This window comes from Lissotriton vulgaris, chromosome 5 (assembly GCF_964263255.1).
Source record: "Lissotriton vulgaris chromosome 5, aLisVul1.2, whole genome shotgun sequence".
Lineage (NCBI taxonomy): Eukaryota > Metazoa > Chordata > Amphibia > Caudata > Salamandridae > Lissotriton > Lissotriton vulgaris.
In genome coordinates this window covers 333,052,342-333,061,613 of record NC_141693.1, presented here as the reverse complement: position 1 = coordinate 333,061,613, position 9,272 = coordinate 333,052,342, and the positions used below count along the sequence as shown (strand labels likewise).

At 43.0% G+C, this 9,272-nt stretch overlaps 1 pseudogene; it reads right to left on the bottom strand.

Annotated features, from left to right (window-relative positions):
- Positions 1-7,481: 7,481 nt before the first annotated feature.
- LOC147710838 (zinc finger protein 862-like) lies at positions 7,482-8,571 on the bottom strand (annotated as a pseudogene).
- Between the last annotated feature and the right edge of the window lie 701 nt (positions 8,572-9,272).

Here is a 9,272-nt window from a genome sequence, read left to right as displayed (position 1 = left end):
AATACCAGCCCCTCTATTGCAAGCCACCATCAGCTGAATTTCAATATCTTTGAATTTGGCCATTTCCATCTCAGCTACCTTCCTAATTTTGCGCTGTTTGTTTATTGAATAGCTTAACGTTTCTCCCCGAACCCCTGATTTAAAAGCATCCCACACAATCTCAATTGACGCTGAGCCTTGATTAAATAAAAAAAAACTCGGGTATCCACTTCCCCATATACTGAATATAAAGAGGGTCAAAAAGTAACTTCTGTTCAAAAGGCCAGGGCGTTGGGGGTTGTTTAAGATTAATATCTAAATCAAGTATAATGGGGTTGTGGTCAGAGATTATTTTAGGGATGATTTCAAATCTGAGTTTTTTGGCAGTGTTGATAAATCCAGCCGTAACAAAAAAATAACTCAGATGAAAGTGTTTCTGGTGCGGGGCAGAATAGAAAGTACTCCCAGGAGCACCTCCTCCCATTAAAAATCCTACACCTATCAACCCGAATTCATCGATGATCCCTATGGTGGCCTTAAACACATTTTTCTTCCTACCCCCATACATGTAATTGCTTGAAATGTCGTCTTTCCCGTCCAGATGTAGGTTAAAATCCCCACATAACAGTAAAGGTGACGGCCACAGTGCTAGTTCAATACTCAATTGATTCAACATATCCGGATCATCGGAATTGGGGGCATAAATGGAGCATAAAGTCTGGAGTGTAGCCTCTAACCGTATTTCAATAATTACCCATCGCCCTAGCGAATCCTCTTTAACCTGTTTACTTGACCCTACACCATACCTTTTTAAAATAGCAACTCTTCTTGTAGTAGTCCCCTGCCGAGTGCAGCCTACTAGTTCGAACCCCAAATCTTTAAACCAATTTCTATTTTTCCAGGGGATGTGGGTTTCTTGAATACACAAAATATCAATTTTCAGAGTTCTCAATATATGAGCCATTATACCCCTTTTCCTTTTGTCACTAAGCCCACAAATATTCCATGAACATATTATAAATCTACCCATCTTCAAATCTGGAAATAATCGCACCCATTACTACAATAGAAAGATAACACAAATTGACACAATCTCGATTTTGATTTGCACACAATATTCTTTTACTGTTTTTCCTTGCCCCACACACCAACACCTCCCCCCACCTAACCCTCCCTCTTCTGCTTCCCCCCCCACCCCCGCCCCTCTGTGACCCCACCAAAAAGAGGCTTAAGGACCAGGTCCTCAGTGATGGTGAGTGATCAAGCAGTGAGTGAGTCCCGCCATGTCCCTCTTCAGATACATCTCTTTCCGTTACCATGATAGAATACACCTAGAATACACCTAGACAGGGAACTAATAATAATTTCTGCTATACACAGGAGAGCTCAACCAAATTAATGAAAAAATCTACATTACATGCTCTCCACAAACTCCTTTTTTGCGAAAAAAATATATCTTGTTTTCCCCTTAAGGTGCACTTAAGGTGCACTTATCTACTGAGATATCTAACTAACCCATATTATAAAAATATATACATAATTTTATAAATACTAATTGAAATGGACAATGTGCTAGCGAACGGGTTTTTCTATTCAGGGTAATAGCGGGCACTCTGCTAATAGTGGACACAAATCGTTAGTAGCATGGAAAAATTTAGTGTGGTGCAACTGGGTGAGGGGATAAGCCCTCTAATCCCCCAATTGTGTGATGGAAACAACCAACGCACTGTAAAATTTGAACAAGATACCCTATCCACACAACAAACAAGTAGAAAAGGTGTGTCAATGTAGATACATGTCAGTTACAAGACAAAGCTAGCAGAAAATATACAAGGATTTCTTGTTTGGCGTGTCAACAGTTCAGTCTCTTTTAATTCCTCAAGCAAGCCAGCCGACACTTGTTTCGTAGCACAGGAATAGTATTTTCGTGACTCCTCAGGGCTGTATGGGAAATAAGACACGAATGGGTAGTCGCTCCGCCGGTGATAATCCCGACCCGGCAGGGCTCGAGACTCTAGAGGTGGAGTTCCAGTAGGGTGTTGGCGGATAAAAAATAAATCTTTGATGTAAGATCCTAGATGTCCTAGAGAGTTTCAGTCACTCGAAGGATTACATCTGAGATGAGCCAGTTGTGGCTCATTGTTGTGCTGACGCAGTGTGCGCCTTCCAAAAGCGGCAAGCCCGCAGGATACGTGTAGAATACAAAAGGGGAGCGAATAACTCCTTATTTGCGAGTGATTTGTAGTATCAGGCAGTGCGGGCTTCTTTCCTGCGGGTCGCCGTATTCCAGTTGTGACACACCTTTTCTACTTGTTTGTTGTGTGCATAGGGTATCTTGTTGTAATTGGAATGGACATTGATATGCTGTTAAATCTTATAAACCACTAATGTTTGCTGGCTTTGGTTAGCTGCATAGCCACCAGTCACGACCCATGCTCTGTTCATGTCCACAAAACATCTGAAATAATCTATGACAGCAGTGGACAGATTGCAGATCACATCAACACTGACATCAAAGATGTCATTACTGCTTTAATTTCCAATGTATGGATTGAGTACTACCTTCACCAACCAGGACCCCTTGTGAAAACGAAATAGAGAACAAGTGTTGTTACAGCTGCACTCACTAGTAATATATATCATAAGACATATTATTGGTTAGGCTGCCTGCACTGTTAATATACACATGCCATCATGGATGAAACATATAGAAAAAATGTAGTATTTTCAATGTCAGAAAAAACATTTATAAATAGCCAGCCGTTTGTTGTTCCATGAATGATTTTGATGTGGTATATGATATGATATTATCAGTGAGGTCATGTCTGATGTACAAGTGGGGTTGGTGTGTGGTATATGATATTGTCAGTGAGGTCCTGTCTGATGTCACATGTGGGGTTGGTATGTGGTATATATTATCAGTGAGGTCATGTCTGATGTCACATCTGCATTATCTCAAAGTCTGTTATGAAGTTCTGTGGTTATACTGAAGAAGCAGCTACCTATGTCATTATCATATGACATCTCTTTATTGATGTCATAACTACACTTTCACAGTTGCTTTATCAACCTTCTCGGTTTCTCAAATTTGCTTGAAAATGCAGTTTGTGCACTATTTTTTCAAAAAGTTCTCGGGGGAGACCCCCCGGCCCCCCATATCATGGTCAGGCTCGTTCACTATGCTTGCTCGCCACATGACTGTCATCTCGAACATTTTCGCCCCACCACTTTCAAATATCATCAGCTGCCACTGCAGAAAACTCTATTGTAGGAGGTGCCTATTCTCCTACCATCGCCTCAAGACCCTCTCCCTCCTCCCACTGTCCCTGCACTGCCTGCTCTCCGTGTACTGCCTCCTGTCCCTGCGCTGCCTCCTGTCACTGCGCTGCTCCCAATCCCTGTCCATGCGCTGCTCCCCATCCCTGCTCCTAGTCTCTGCCCCGGTGCTGCTCCCAGTCCCTGCCCTAACGCTGCTCCCAGTCCTTGTCCCGGCGCTGCTCTCAGTCGGTGCCCCGGCGCTGCTCTCAGTCCCTGCCCCGGCGTTGCTCCCAGTCCATGCCCAGGGGCTGCTCCCATTCCCTGCCCCGGCGCTGCTCCCAGTCCCCATCCCAGCGCTGCTCCCCGTCCCTGCCCCGGCGCTGCTCCCCGTTCCTGCCTTCACCAGAACCACCACCAGGACAACAAATGGACTTTGAAGCACAACCACACATCGGGCGTGCCACCAATGCACTGCAGGTTGTGCACCATCCAGCGGCAGGACCCCTGCCGCCACCTGAAGATATATGTCTAAGAAACTCCAGGTACCCAATTGTCAAAACAACTGTATTTTCTCCTCCCCAAGATCCACCAAAGGACCACACGCTTGCCGACACTGCCACTTCTCCTGCAACACAACCTACGAAAGATCCTGCACCATTCCGACCCACAAGACTACCCTGCGAATGCTCCACTGTATCTCGCTCACTCTTCAAACATGCCATGAAAATATGGAACACTATCACCACCCCCTCCACGGATGTCGCCTTCATCACCAAAAATGGCTTAACCCATCCTCGAACCCTGACATCACCGCCACCACTCTCAGAGGCTACAAAAATAATACACCATGACTTCGTCAACAAATAAGGCAGAGGCATCACCATCATCTTCAAGGAAACCATCAGATGCACCATCACCACTGACGACACCACACCTCTCAGGGAACCTACTACAAACTGATGAAAAGACCACAATACGAGGCACCCTCGACTACAGACCACTGGGACCCAAAGCAACATTCTGCAATGCCATCCCTAACCTCATGGCCCCCCTAGCAATCGACTCGCAACACTACCTCCTACTCAACGACCTCAACTTCTACACAGATGATCCCATATAATGATAACTCCATCATCCTCCTGGAGAACCTGAACAACATTGGCCTCATCCAACTGGTCACCAAACCTACAAACAAAGCTAGACACACACTCGACCCCATCTTTACCTCCAGCGACAGAATCAAATTCAGCCACACCACAGAACTCACCTGGACTGACCACACCATTGTACACTTCACCATCACAGAAGCCCAGCACACCATCACCAGGCAGCAGATCTCTTCCCATCCCAGTTGGAGAAAGGTCACGAAGGATAAGTTACTTACCTGTAATCCTAGTTCTCTTCCAGGGGTATACTCATCAAAGTCATAAGCACTAAATAGTCCCGCCCACCTGCGGGGATCCCGGAGCAATAACACACACACACACACACACGCACGCACACACACACACACACACACACACACACACACACACATATGTGTGTGAGCAAGGCCACACGTTGGCCGAAACCCGTCATCTTGTCCGCATGCATTGCGTTTTTATGGACTACATAAATAAAGTCACTGTATGCCAGCAGTGTTTGAGGGCATTGAAGAGTCCGTTTTTCTCCTTTTGGTGGGCTGAAGCACCGGAGTGGTAATTACAATATATATATATATATATATATATATATATATATATATATATATATATATATATATATATATATATATATATATATATATATATATATACGCTCCAAAATTCCTTTTCAAAGCAAAAGAATTGACGGCACTCCACAACTCGTTTGTCAGGGTTCAAATGATTTATTCATCAATCCAACAGAACGCGTTTCGGCATCGCGCCTTCGTCTGCTGTCACTCGCATCAGTTTCATTTGCATTATAAATAAAGTTTGGCATTGACGTCAATCTCGTGTTCAATCAACACAAAAGAGAGACCAAAATATAGTAAAGGCGGCCATCTTATAGTGGTTGCCATAATACATCAATTATATGGCATTTGTAAGTAAACGTAAGATATATATCAGGGCTCGACAAATCTAAAAAATCTCACTTGACCTGCAGGTCGAGTGAGTAGACTTTTCTACTCGACCTAACAGCAATGCACTCGACCCACAATTGATCGCATAATGGACTTTTTTCAAAACATATGCAGCGCCAACAACCCAGGAAAACGTTGGCCACCCAAATAAACGGCAAATTTCATCCATTTACCTCCCTATGTGTGTATCAAAGTGCTGTGGGGAAGGTTTCTGCGAACATACATGGCAAAAAAAATACCTTAACTTTAACATGTATACATATCAGGCTGGCACTTACTTGTAGTGAGGAAGCTGATGCTCAGACTGAGGCTAAGGTTTGCGTTCTTCAGATCGCTGCCTTCTGTCCTTCCCTTTGAAATAACTTTATGGCCAGAGTCAGTGCTTGTTCTTTCAAAATACAGCATTAGCGCTCCGTCAGCAGATGAATGTAGCTCATTTTGTAATCCGTTTATGCTGCCAAGTCCTCAAAGTTTCATTTACATTGCTGTAGCTGTGGCAGTGTTTAATTTGTATGAAAAAAAGTGCCACGGGCCGGGTCAGGAGTCCATGGCTTGGCAGTTCGGGCTGGACTGTTCCAATGAGGCACATGGGTCATCAAGACTAATTTCCATAGCCAGTCCTGAACTGGGGTGGGGAACAGTGAGCTAAAGAACGATGATGGATTCAACCCAGGTCTGTGACTGGGAGTCAGTGTCTCGAAAGGAGACAAACAGCTCCATGGCAAATTGTCAGAAGTTTTATTTAATAAATTGGTCAAGACTGATTTGCATAGCCAGTCCTGAACTGGGGTGGCGAACAGTGAACTAAAGAACGATGATGGATTCAACACAGGTCTGTGAATGAGAGTCAGTGTCTCGAAAGGAGACAAACAGCTGCCACCATTGCAAATTGTCAGAAGTATTCAGACACCACAGTGAATGGTAAAACACAAAAATGCACAAGTTGTTAAGGAAAATAGTGCTGATTTGAACAGAGTAGCATTAAACTGAGTCGCTATCTTCTGAGTCAGTAACAACACTAGTGTTGTTTTGACAAGGATGTTTGTGGCCCATAATATGTCTTGTTCCTGGATTTGCTGAAAGCCAATACAAAACGGCTGGGTTTGGATCAAAAGTGTCTAACTCTGGCCCATCTACTTGGATTTGCATTAAAGCAGACATGGTGTCACTTTTAAGGGACGTACGGAGCTCATTTTTTATTCGGTTCATGCTGCTAAACCCCCGTTCACATATTGCTGTTGTTGGACTGATGGAAAGCATGATTTCTAAAATTGGAAGGACATGTTTAACTTCTTCTGGGCGTTTTTTCAATAGCTGAGTGAAGAGGGATACAGGCTGCAACAACCTCCGATGAAAGACGTACAGTTTAAAATCTAGCCACTCTCCAGGGGCAGACTCAATTTCTTCATCAGTAAGTACCTTTTTGTAGTACTGTACAAGGTCCTCAAATTCTTGATCCCCAAAAACTCTAATCTTTTCAACAGAGTCTGGCCACAAAGTAAAATCAAAAATGTTAAACAAAGAATGCGGCTTGCCTGAGATGTGCTTCAGAAAGCGGTCACTCATAAATGATTAAGCATTCTCTATTAACTCAATAGTGTCTTCCTTGACACTAGTTTCATTAGAGCTGCCTTTTCTAGCAGGCTTTGCCTGTGTTAGTAACGGGACCCCTGCGAAATTTCCATCTTTAAAAAGCAATTGAAATTGTGTTAGTGCTTTTCCTGGCTTTGTTTTCAGCAGTATTAGCTTCTGTTGAAGCACCTCGATTCTTCTTGCAACTTCAGAAATAAGAGTATCTTCTTGTTGAAATGCCTTAGACACTTGCTGAAGCAGCTCTGTGAAGTCTATCATGAAGTGCAAGAAATAAAGAAACTTCTCCGACTTCATGTCATGAAGCAATCCTTTGGCTTTGTTTGAATATTCATCAGTACCAGTAGCAAGGTGCTCAAGATGAAGTACTGTAGCTTCCCAGTTTGTCTTAAGCGCTGTTACTGCCCTGTGCTGACTTGCTACCCATCTGATTTGCTGCAAGCCACCAAAATGTTGTAACTGCTCTTCCAGATTATCAGCTATCTTTTTAAGTTCCCTTCTCCGCTTAGGTGAATAATAATATAGTTTGAAACATCCTTTGAGCACCTCTTCAAATTTGGATATGTATGAACTCTTTTTTTTAACATCACACACAGCAAGCTCTAGGTTGTGAGCTACACAGTGCACAACTGCAATGTGATTGCAATTGTCCCATCCTTGATGCTTGGAGACTTCGTCCAGTAGCTGCTTCACAGCACCAGATTTAGTACCGAGGTTCACAGCAGCTCCATCTGTATTCAGACCAATGCATTTCTGGCTCAGAATATCCAGAGATATGCCCATGCTTTCCAGGCCAACCATAATAGCATTTTTCACTCCGGACGCAGTGGAGTTTTTCATGCTGACAATGTCACACAGATGGGTAACAAGGGTGCCTTCACAAACAAATCGTACATAAATAAGTTCCTGTTCCTGAATTCCTTTGTCAGTTGACCCATCTGACAGAACACTGATGAACCTAGCATTTTCTATTTGGGATCGAATTGACATTTTTAGGGTCTCGGAAATTGCTATTACAAAGTTACGGCATGCATGATCAGTCATATAATTTTCGAAATTCCACTCAGGATTGTTCTTTTTCTGCAGTGAGCAGAGTTTTGGAAACTTAATAAAAGCCTCACCTTGTTTTGCGATATAATAGGCTGTATTAAATAAAATGTTTAAGTGCCGGATATTTTTTTCATGCATTTTTGTGATCGATTTGGCTATGCAGGTCTCCTGTGGCTTTTGAATTGCAGCTTCATGTAATATGCATTTTTCATGCAATTTGCTCTTGTGGTGCCATTCCAACGTCTCCCTTTTGAATTTTTCTGTCACACCAACATATAGGGAAGACTTAGTATCTGCAAGATGAGGAAATTTCCTACAAACTCCACAATACAAAACTTGAGATTTTTTAAAACTGGGCTCAACTAGGTCAGCAGCAGCTCCATTACCTTCCTGTTCTTCAATCACTGCCCACTTGAAATCTTCAAGCCATTTCTGTTGTACAACTCTCTGTCTTTTTTTTTATCATACTCCCTTTGCTTTTGGTGGATTTCTTCTAATCTCCTTTTTCCAACTGCTGAACTCTCTCCTGCATTATTCATTGGAGTTTTAGCTCCAGTTTTTCCGGCCAACCACAACCTGATGTCTGCCATTGCAGCTGCACTCTCTGCCTGTTGTCTGCCTTGTCCTCACTAGTTAGCCAGCACTGACTCACTGACTGCTTCTGTCCGCTTTGAGCTAGAATCAAAAACAACAAACTCACTGTAACTAATTTAAAAATTTACCATGAAGTTTGTACAAAACTACAATACTGGCTTATAACATTTGCTTTCAATAATTAATAACATATGATGGTTCCAATATAAATTTGTATGCATCAGATCTGTAACTCAGTGTGGCACTCTCAGGTTCGCACAAAAGCACCCCAATTTGGAAATGCGCTCTAATGGTACTGAACGATGTGCAACACCAGTGCAGCTTCTAAAATAACTCACTATTGAGACTAGTCTGATCTTGAGTATTGCGGGTGGTTCTAATATGGGGGAGGCTTATACCTGGTCAGTAAAAGGTCTGCCTGACGCTTCCCCCTCCCAAAGCCTAACTCTGGGCCTAAACTACTTTTTGGGGGGAAACTGGGTGGTAATTAGTCAAGTGGTCACACAATCTGCACAAGCCGCACCTTAGGTGATGGTCACACTGTCTTGCAAGCAAAATCAAGCAATGAAGGTGAGGAAACATACAAATAAACTACACAACATTGTAAACCTGTTCTAATGCAACTTGCAGCAGTATAAACTCTGGGAAGACATTTAATTTCCATTACCTTCAGATAATAACTGACAGAGTTCGGGAC